This window comes from Capsicum annuum, chromosome 12 (genome assembly GCF_002878395.1).
Source record: "Capsicum annuum cultivar UCD-10X-F1 chromosome 12, UCD10Xv1.1, whole genome shotgun sequence".
NCBI classification, from domain to species: Eukaryota; Viridiplantae; Streptophyta; class Magnoliopsida; order Solanales; family Solanaceae; genus Capsicum; species Capsicum annuum.
This window is the reverse complement of record NC_061122.1, coordinates 146808856-146818209: the sequence shown is the minus strand read 5'-3', so window position 1 is coordinate 146818209 and position 9354 is coordinate 146808856.

The window sequence follows — 9354 nt, the reverse complement described above, 5'->3', positions numbered from 1 at the left end:
GGTGTTGGTATTTGTCACACGCTAGTAATGATTCAAGATTCTTATGGTAGGTAGGAACAACAGATTATCTTTGTCAAATTTATGCCTAAATATCTCTCAACCTACTTAAGCATTTAACTACCTAATTCTCTTGAACTTAGCGAGTTTATATTTCTATACAGGATGTTATCTCAGGCTAATTAATCTTACCACAACATTAATTATTAAACAGGAGGTTGGTTGCTTTCAAGTCCCTATTGATAATTCGCTTCTTACTAGGGTTGATTTCCTAGTTCAAGAAAATCACTAGTAAGCAGGACCTATTGTTTTCCACCAATAGATAAAGTGTATAGCAAAGAGATTACCATGAAATTACTACCACCACTAGAATCCTGAACACTTAGTTGTGTTACAAACCCAAACCCATAGATCCTGTAACTCGGGTTAAGGGGTTTAGCTACTCATACTGTAAAGAGCAATACAGCTTGTTGAATTCATAATGCTATCGAATAATACTTACAGCAAAAGCGAATAGCGACAGTTGTATCTTGGATTAAATTGCAGTAGCAAAATCCCAAAAAATAATATGATAATCTCTCCAAAGCTAACTGTAAACTTGTATAAGAAAAACTAGAGAGCAAACACATGCAAGTCCAGAATATCGAGTACTAGCCCCCAAGAAAACCCTAAACAATACTTTAAATAGTTCACCCTAATTATGGAAACAAAATCACAGAGTTCAGTAATTTAACGGACAGGTGATGATATTTTGTGACGCCTTATCAGGAGTCTGATGAATTATCACACATGTTGTCAGCTACTCTTCTCTTTTGACATTCGCTGTCTTAGGCTGATGATGAAGCATGATGGCTTATTAGATCTTTGATGACTTATCAAAAATGTCATCGATAATTTACTTCAGCTCTCATGTTCTGCCTTAGGCTAACGACGATCTTGATGGCTTATCATAACTCTGATGGCTTACCACATATCGTTGTCACTTCTTCTAGCTAAATCCCATTCTCTATTTAAGGTTGACGATGAAGTTGATAACTTATCAGAGTGTTGACGAGTTAACAGGAATATCGTCAGCCATACTTCTCTTTTATTTGCTTCAGATTTCATTTGCTTTACTTTCATCAATGTTAGTTCTCTTGCATCTTGACTTCCACTACAAAATCAAAGATAAAACAATCAAAAACGACAAAAGTTACTTAAGACTTTGCAATTATTCTCAGTTAAAAGCCTTAAATATGTTAACATCTGTTCATACATCAAGGTCTATTTTGACCTTTACTTAGAAATAGGTGATGAGAATATCGTTGGCTTTATTTTAACGCGTCGATCAAAATGAATATCCTACGTTTCTATTTAACATTTGAAAATAAAAAGTGACTTATATTTTTAAATTGACCTCACATAATCACTTTACATTGAAAGTGCTTTTAAATAGAAATAATTTTTGAATTATTATAATTAAAAATTATATATAATTCAACTTATTTATGATGTTAAAACTATACATATGTTTAAGGCATTTTGCCAACAAAAAAGTACTTAACTACACTTGTTTACTGTAATCACTTTGTAGGTCATTTCCTGTATTTACGTGTATTTTTGACATTTTGAACATTCTCAAAATTTCCACAGGTCATTTATAACTTGTAGGAATTATCAAGTTATCTAAGTTATTCGTAGAAACCTAAGCATAATATGGCTAATATGACAAGATATATATCTAATGAAGCTAAGATACTAGTTTTATATATCAAAAGACTTAGAATTACAAAACATAAAGAAAATAAAATGAGAAAAAATATTTGATTATGAAGATGAGTTACTAAGTACTAATTGGATAGAAGATGAATTAGAAAATATAGATTTCTATGGTAGAAATAATTCAGACAGTTATTATTTAGATGGATATTATATAGATTAAAAATGGTAGAATATATTCAGAGAGTTAGAGAAAAACAAAGTTGGCTATACGAAGAAATTAATTATATAAACCAGCTTAGAAAGGAAGAGAACAATTAAAAGAAAGATTAATTTGGATAATGAAACCATAAAGCAACTAGAATTAAAAGACAGTTTAGAATATGATTTACATATGAAATTATTCATAGACGAAAAAGACAGGATAATTAACAAAATAGATAACCTAGAATTTAATATCAGATATAGTACAACTAGAATAAATTATTACAAAGAAATTTGCATTATCACAACTACTTTAGGATAAAATGATAGACTATGAGTATTTACAATATCGGAGACAAGATATGGAAGAAATAAGATTAACAAAGTACTTATAAAAGAGAATCTAATTGAATATTTTAGAATTACAAAGACCAAGAGAAAAAAACTAAAGAATATTACAGTAAAGCATTTAATCAAATACCATCCAATCACCCCCCAAGATATGAACATTAATAAAATTAAAATAAATAAACTAAAAATAAAAATGATTAGAGAAGTTAAGAAATATCCACGCACAAACAAAAATAGATCTATTAGACTAATAATAGATCTATTTAAGTTACCCAAGTTATCCGCACCCCCTTACAATTGGTATAAGAGCTTAAGTTGTTTAAATACATAATACTTCCGATAACTTTAAACAACATAGGTTTTGATACCAAATGTAGGGGGTGCAGATAACTTGGGTAACTTAAATAGATCTATTATTGGTCTAATGGATCTATTTTTATTTGTACGTGGATATTTCTTAACCTCTCTAGTCATTTTTATTTTTAGTTTATTTATTTTAATTTTATTAATGTTCATATCTTGGGGGGGGGGGGGGATTGGATTCTCTTATTCTTTATAATTCTTGTATATTATTTTGGAGGTATTCTAAATATTCTATATCTTTTGTTCTAAAATATTCAATTAAATTCTTTTTCATAAGTATTTCAGTTAATCTTATTTCTTTCATATCTTATCTCCAATATTTTAAATACTCAGAGTTTATCATTTTATCCTAAAGTAGTTGTGATACTGCAAATTTCTTTGTAATAATTTATTATAATTGTACTATATTTGATATTAAATTCTAGGTTATCTATTTCGTTAATTATCCTATCTTTTTCGTCTATGAATAATTTCATGTCTAAATCATATTGTAAACTATCTTTAATTCTAGTTGTTTTATGGTTTTATTTATTCAAATTAATCTTTCTTTTAATTGTTCTCTTCCTTTTCTAAGCTGGTTTCTATAATTAATTTCTTCGTATAACCAACTTTGATTTTCTCTAACTCTGTGAATATATTCTAGCATTTTTAATCTGTATAATATCCATTTGAATAATAACTATCTGAATTATTTCTACCATAGAAATCTATATTTTCTAATTCACCTTTTATCCAATTAGTACTTAGTAACTCATCTTCATAATCAAATATTTTTTCCCATATTATTTTCTTTATGTCTTCTAATTCTAAGTCTTTTATGATATATAAAACTAGTATCTTAGTTTCATCAAATATGTATCTTGTCATATTATCCATATTATGCTTATGTTTCTACGAATAACTTGGATAACTTGGATTGGATTCTAGTAATTAATTGCTTTATCATAGTATTTATTAGTTTTTTGTTTTAATCTTAATAATTCCTCTATATTTTCATTAAGGAATTCTATATATTTTATATCTTTAGTTCTCATATATTTTTCTAAATTTGTTTTCATTAGTTTTTCTATTGATTGTATATTTTTCATATCCATTTTCCAATTTTCTATATATACGTAATTTATCATGGTTGATGTGTAGGTTTGGTATGTAAGTATTTGTAAGAGTAGGTAGGTAGGCATGGTATGTAATTTATTCTAGTCATAAAATATTTATCAAATATTTTTTTCAATATGATTTTTCTTATATCTACAATTTCTATATCCTTATGTATATACAAAACAAGTATTTTGAATTTATCTACCATTTCGTCAGATAAATAAGTATTCATTTTTCATTTGATGCTTTTTCAAAATATTTCCTTCAATCATACACATAACCAAATATGATAATTTTAGATTACTATATACTAGATTATTCTTAAATAACATGTTCTTCGGTCACTATTAGCATGGTAATCTGAATACTTTTACCTTAAACAAAGCCTCTACTGTGGCTACTCCCCTATCATGGCTTTCTTGCCTCACCGGTTTCACCTTTATGATGGCATAGTTCTTATGATTTTTTCTCCCTTTTCCTCTTTGCTAATAAACTTCTTAACATGCTATTTTTCGAATAATTCTACTATAAAATAACTACCATGAACTTATTTTAGCATATTATGATTGTCAGAAATTTATGAATTTAGCTATTCATAATCATAAATATAAATACCTGTTCTGCTAAATCTGATAATTCTAGATTTTCCATAGCGGTCTGATTCATAGCTTTTCCTTGGAAATATACCTGTTTTTTATTAAATAATTCAAAAGTTTTTTGTGTACAAGATAGGTTTTTTCTTTAACTCATGAAGGCTTGCTCTTCATCTGAGCGGATGCTCCTCTATTTATAATCTAAAAAAGATAAAGAAAACGTGTATGCTATTTATATCTTTACACCTGTCCTAATATAACTCTACAAAAACTATTTTACAAAAAGTAGAAATCAAAAAGTCTTAAAGGCTACTTAAGACTAATAATGATAGGTGCCAAAAAGTCAAGTGTAATAATGACACTCTAATAATGCTATACATTTTACATAAAAATAAGTTAAGAAAAGCTAACCATTCTACCACATGTCGCTTTCTAACTTTTATTAACTTGTCTCCTTTGTCTTTTATTTCTCTATTATTGATCCATTGTTATTTTTTTCTTGTCATATCTGCTATTTTTTTATCTTCTTGATCTCAATGACCAAGGATTTGGACGCACAACAAGTAACATGCCGCGACCCCTAGCAAAGTAAGAATAGCCGCCATGACTCCCAGTCCCAGGGAACAAGCCTCGATCTTTAACCCCAGTAAAGTTGGAATGTCCCTCACTCTGTGAACCTATCATGAGGGCTTGTTGTTTTAGGTTTACAAACATGCCCGAAACCCCGTCCGAAATTTCGAAACTCTCCTGATACATACCTTTAACCTCCCTAAACATAAATCTACTCAAAAACTAGCATCTCGAGGTTGGGAAGGACAAAATAGAAATTTTTAAACTTTAGGGATCTTGAAATGACTAAGCACTCAACACTTAGTGAAATTTTTATGCCTTGGAACCCTTAAGCATGCAAGTAAGAGCTTAGTTAACCTTAGAATACTACGGGGTATTACATTCATCATTGGTTTAGAGAGTTCCCCAGAGGTAAGTTCGTTGTTCAGACAGAGTTATCAAGTGCTCCCCGCCAGCCTAGAGTTCCTGAGGTATGTTATGATTACATAGAGGATGGTCATTTCAGTAGGAAGTGACCCCGATTTTGGTATGTCGGCTATATAATGGCCCTCCAGTTCATTTTCTAAATTTCTATGCATTTTAATCATTTAGAGATTTCCTATAGATGCCCCAAGTAATTTGTGACTTGTTGGAGTCTACATATCAGATACTGGACAATTCATTTGTTTTTTAGGTTTAATTCTCTATTTTGAAATCTTTGCTAGTAAGGATTGACTATCTAACATAAATTTCAATTTAACTATCTCGTATGCCAACTCTAACTATTCCATCATCTCTAGAATGTCGATTTTAGGCTTTGGGGACTTTTGGTTCATGTCACAAAGACTTTATACTCATTTTGGCCTATCGATAAAAATTTGGTAAAAGTGGCCCTTGTATGTGAGGCACATATTTTGTTGAAACAACCCTGAATTGAAATTTTGATGATGTCGTTAAGTCTAGAATGCCGAATATGATAGGTTATTATAGTTCATTATCATTCACGAGATTTTAAATGAATCCCAAGGGGTCGGTGGAAACTTGGAATTTTTTCAAGTTTCAGCTGGTGCATCCACTAAAGCGAACCCTTTGGTTACTTTAGCAGAGGCTGCTTAAGCGGCTAGCCAGTCGCTTTTGCTTCCAAGGCCCCTAGCTAGGTCTCTTAAGTGGAGGTCTGTTTGCCAAATTGGATGCCTCTTAAATGGAAACCCGTCTACTTTAGTGAAAGACTAGGCCCAGCCAGATACTTCCTTAGTGGTAGATTAATGCTTTAGCGGTGAAAGCTTAAGCGGTCAAGTGACCACTTAAGAAGTACTTGGAAGGGAAATAAATTCCCTTATTGCCTAATTTTATCCATTTTATCACAAGTATCAATAACCAAAAGCCCTAGAGAGTATGAAAATGGAAGGGTAATTATTAGGAGATTGTGTAATGACTTTCCAAGTTATTTCCTTGATTTATGCATATTTTCATTTTTTTTTTAGGCTTCCCATAGCTACTTCAGATTCATTTATGACTTGTCAAATCTTTCGGTACGGTTATCAAATAGTTCATTGGGTTTTAGGCCTTTTTAACTATTTTGGATCTTTTATTGTTAAGAAATTGGTATTGGTCCAAAACTGCTAGGAAAAGACATTAGATGAGAATTCTGGCCATGCCATCATGTTTGGAACATTGATTTTAGGCTAGGGCAAGCTTTGGTTTAGGTCTTGAGGCTTTCAGATTTGTTTGGGCTATTAGGTGGATTATATGAAAAATGAAACTATAGGTGTGGGCTCTAGATTGACTCAAAACAATTTCAGCTAAAATTTTTTATGGTTCTATGGAGTCAGGAATGTTGAATTTTTTATAGTAACATATTTTTTTGTGCGCACGGGGTTCTAAATAAATTTTGAGCATCTAGTCGAAGTCTATTTGGACTTAGAAAATCTAATGCATTAGGTTGCTGGTGCAACCATTTGAGTGACCATTTGACTGCTTAAGCAATCAATTTCAACTTTAGGAGAATAGGTTTAATGGCCTGGGCACCACTTTAGTGGTACTCGCACCCCTTGCCAGAACGCTTTAGTGATTGAGGAGCCACTTTAGTGGTAGTCGTTTAAGCGACACCTGAGGATTATTAAATTCTTTTCTTCACCCAAAAATCCCATTATTTTCTCATATTCTCCCACCGTCTTGACAGCTTGATGAGTGGAAAGGGAAGGGAATCATACATTTAATTTAACGTAAGCTAGCCTAATACTATTTGGTGATTTCACATTTTTTTCCATCAATTTTAATTTCACTTAATGGCAAATTCTTAGAAATTAGGTCTTTAAACCCTCAACCTTAGGGGCTAATTTGGGCCCAAATATGTACTCTATTTGTGCTAAATTTTTGAGCTATATTCTTGTCCTTTGAGGATCTTGTGACATGTCACAACTTACTTTATGAGTCATGATAGAACCTACTCTATCCTACCAGTATGTAAGACAAACCGTTGCCCAGAGCTAAATACAATGGATTTACTTGGTGGAAAATGCCCGATCATAGGTGAAAATGAACAACACACTTAAAATTAAGCAAAGAGTTCTAGATAGATAAAACAGTCAATACAAGATACCATCCCACGACCTGGTAGAGCCAATACAAGAGCATCTAATAGCATTAATACAACTCAAATGTTTAGGACAATCATAACATTTGTCTCAAAACAAAAGACAGAATTAAGAAGATAGAGGGAAATGGGCTAATCCAACTCCAACAGCTCACCCTATCACCAAAAAATTAGCATAACATGATCAACAAGCATCGATGATAGATAGTACTCAGATATGGACAAAAAAGGTACAAAAGAGTAGTATGAGTACCAAAACAACAAGTAATCAGTAGACATCATCGACCGACTGAGCTAAATAATGATATAAGTATGATAAATGTAAGATATCATAACTGATTCAAGTTATAGACAAACCTAAAATATCTCTAATATCGTTGTGCATAGGTAAATAAATTAGAATAATCACATAACATAAAACATCAACACATACAGTCATTACTACAAAATTGGCTCCTATATGCCAATTGGTACGAAGAAGTAAATAACACCTCATAGACCCCTATATGCCTGGAGAGTACACTCAAGAATAGAATAAAGCAATCAACCAATGTTATAAATAACTTTCATCTTCATTTAACCATCATTCCATAATTTATCATCAATCGGCTATTTATCAACATTTTACAATTTTGTTACCATCATATATCAACCTTAATATCATTTATCCACTAGTCACCATCAATAAGCTAGTCTTTATATACCCACCAGCTCTTATATATCAACTAACCAACTAGTTAATTTGCAACTAGAGTCCATTTGTGCCATGCCACATTATAACCATTTCCTCATTTTCAAACATAGCCAAATTGCTAGATTCAATCTCACAACCTAATATCATCAATCCTAAAATGTATATCATCATAGCATAATAAGCATATCCAAAATCAAACTAGTAACTATAATCAATAGCTAGACTAAAACTAGTAATTATAATTAACAATAATAATTAAATCAATAATTATAATTAGTTGTAACGCCCCAAGAACCTATCCCGAGACATCACACGGTGCTTAAGGCCACACACAACCTTAAGCTAACCCTTTGAGCCTATCTTTACTCCTATAATTCACCATGATAATAATCAAGTTGTAATAAAGAAGAATAATCATAACATGAATATACTGAGATACAAAGTTATACTGTCCTGTACAATCAAAATACTAACGTTCTATACATACTGGTACTCTAGTCTGATAAAAGTCTCTACTACATAAGACTGAAGAGCCATTGGGATAGATCCCCAACTGGCTCATGTTGAATCAAAAACAAATAAACCATCAATTAGCAAGACAAAATCATAAACATAGGTCCTCGAACCATGATGACTCACCAACTGTAGGAATGTAGATGAAGGTACTTGTAGATCACTGTCGCGGCTCAGACTGAGCACCTGAACATATATCACGAGAAAATATAGAATACAAAAGAGTATGAGAGTCATACTTGGGAATGCACTGAGTATGTGGGGGTGGATGCATCATTTTAAATAATATCATAAATGTATAAGAAAATCATGTATGCTAACAATAACAACTCTCTTTGCTTGAATTATTTAAAACATTATTTTCGGATGTCATCAATAATAACATATGCTTCATAAATCTCGTAAATCATTTAACTCAACTAAAACTCTTTGACTCATGACTAAGGGTGACTCGGTAACTCATGGAACTTAGATCATTATAGATGTGGGAGTTTGTTATAACCGACATAACTACAACATGTGAGCCACACGAAGTCCAACGTTTTGCCCTCCTAAGGAGAGAACCCCACATTGGCAGGGGTGTCGTACTCTTGCCAGGGTGTACAACCTCAAACTCATCATCACAATCTCATACTCGGCCTTTTACCCATAAATATCAACATCAATCCTACGGTGGCACGTAGTTCTGGGAAAATACC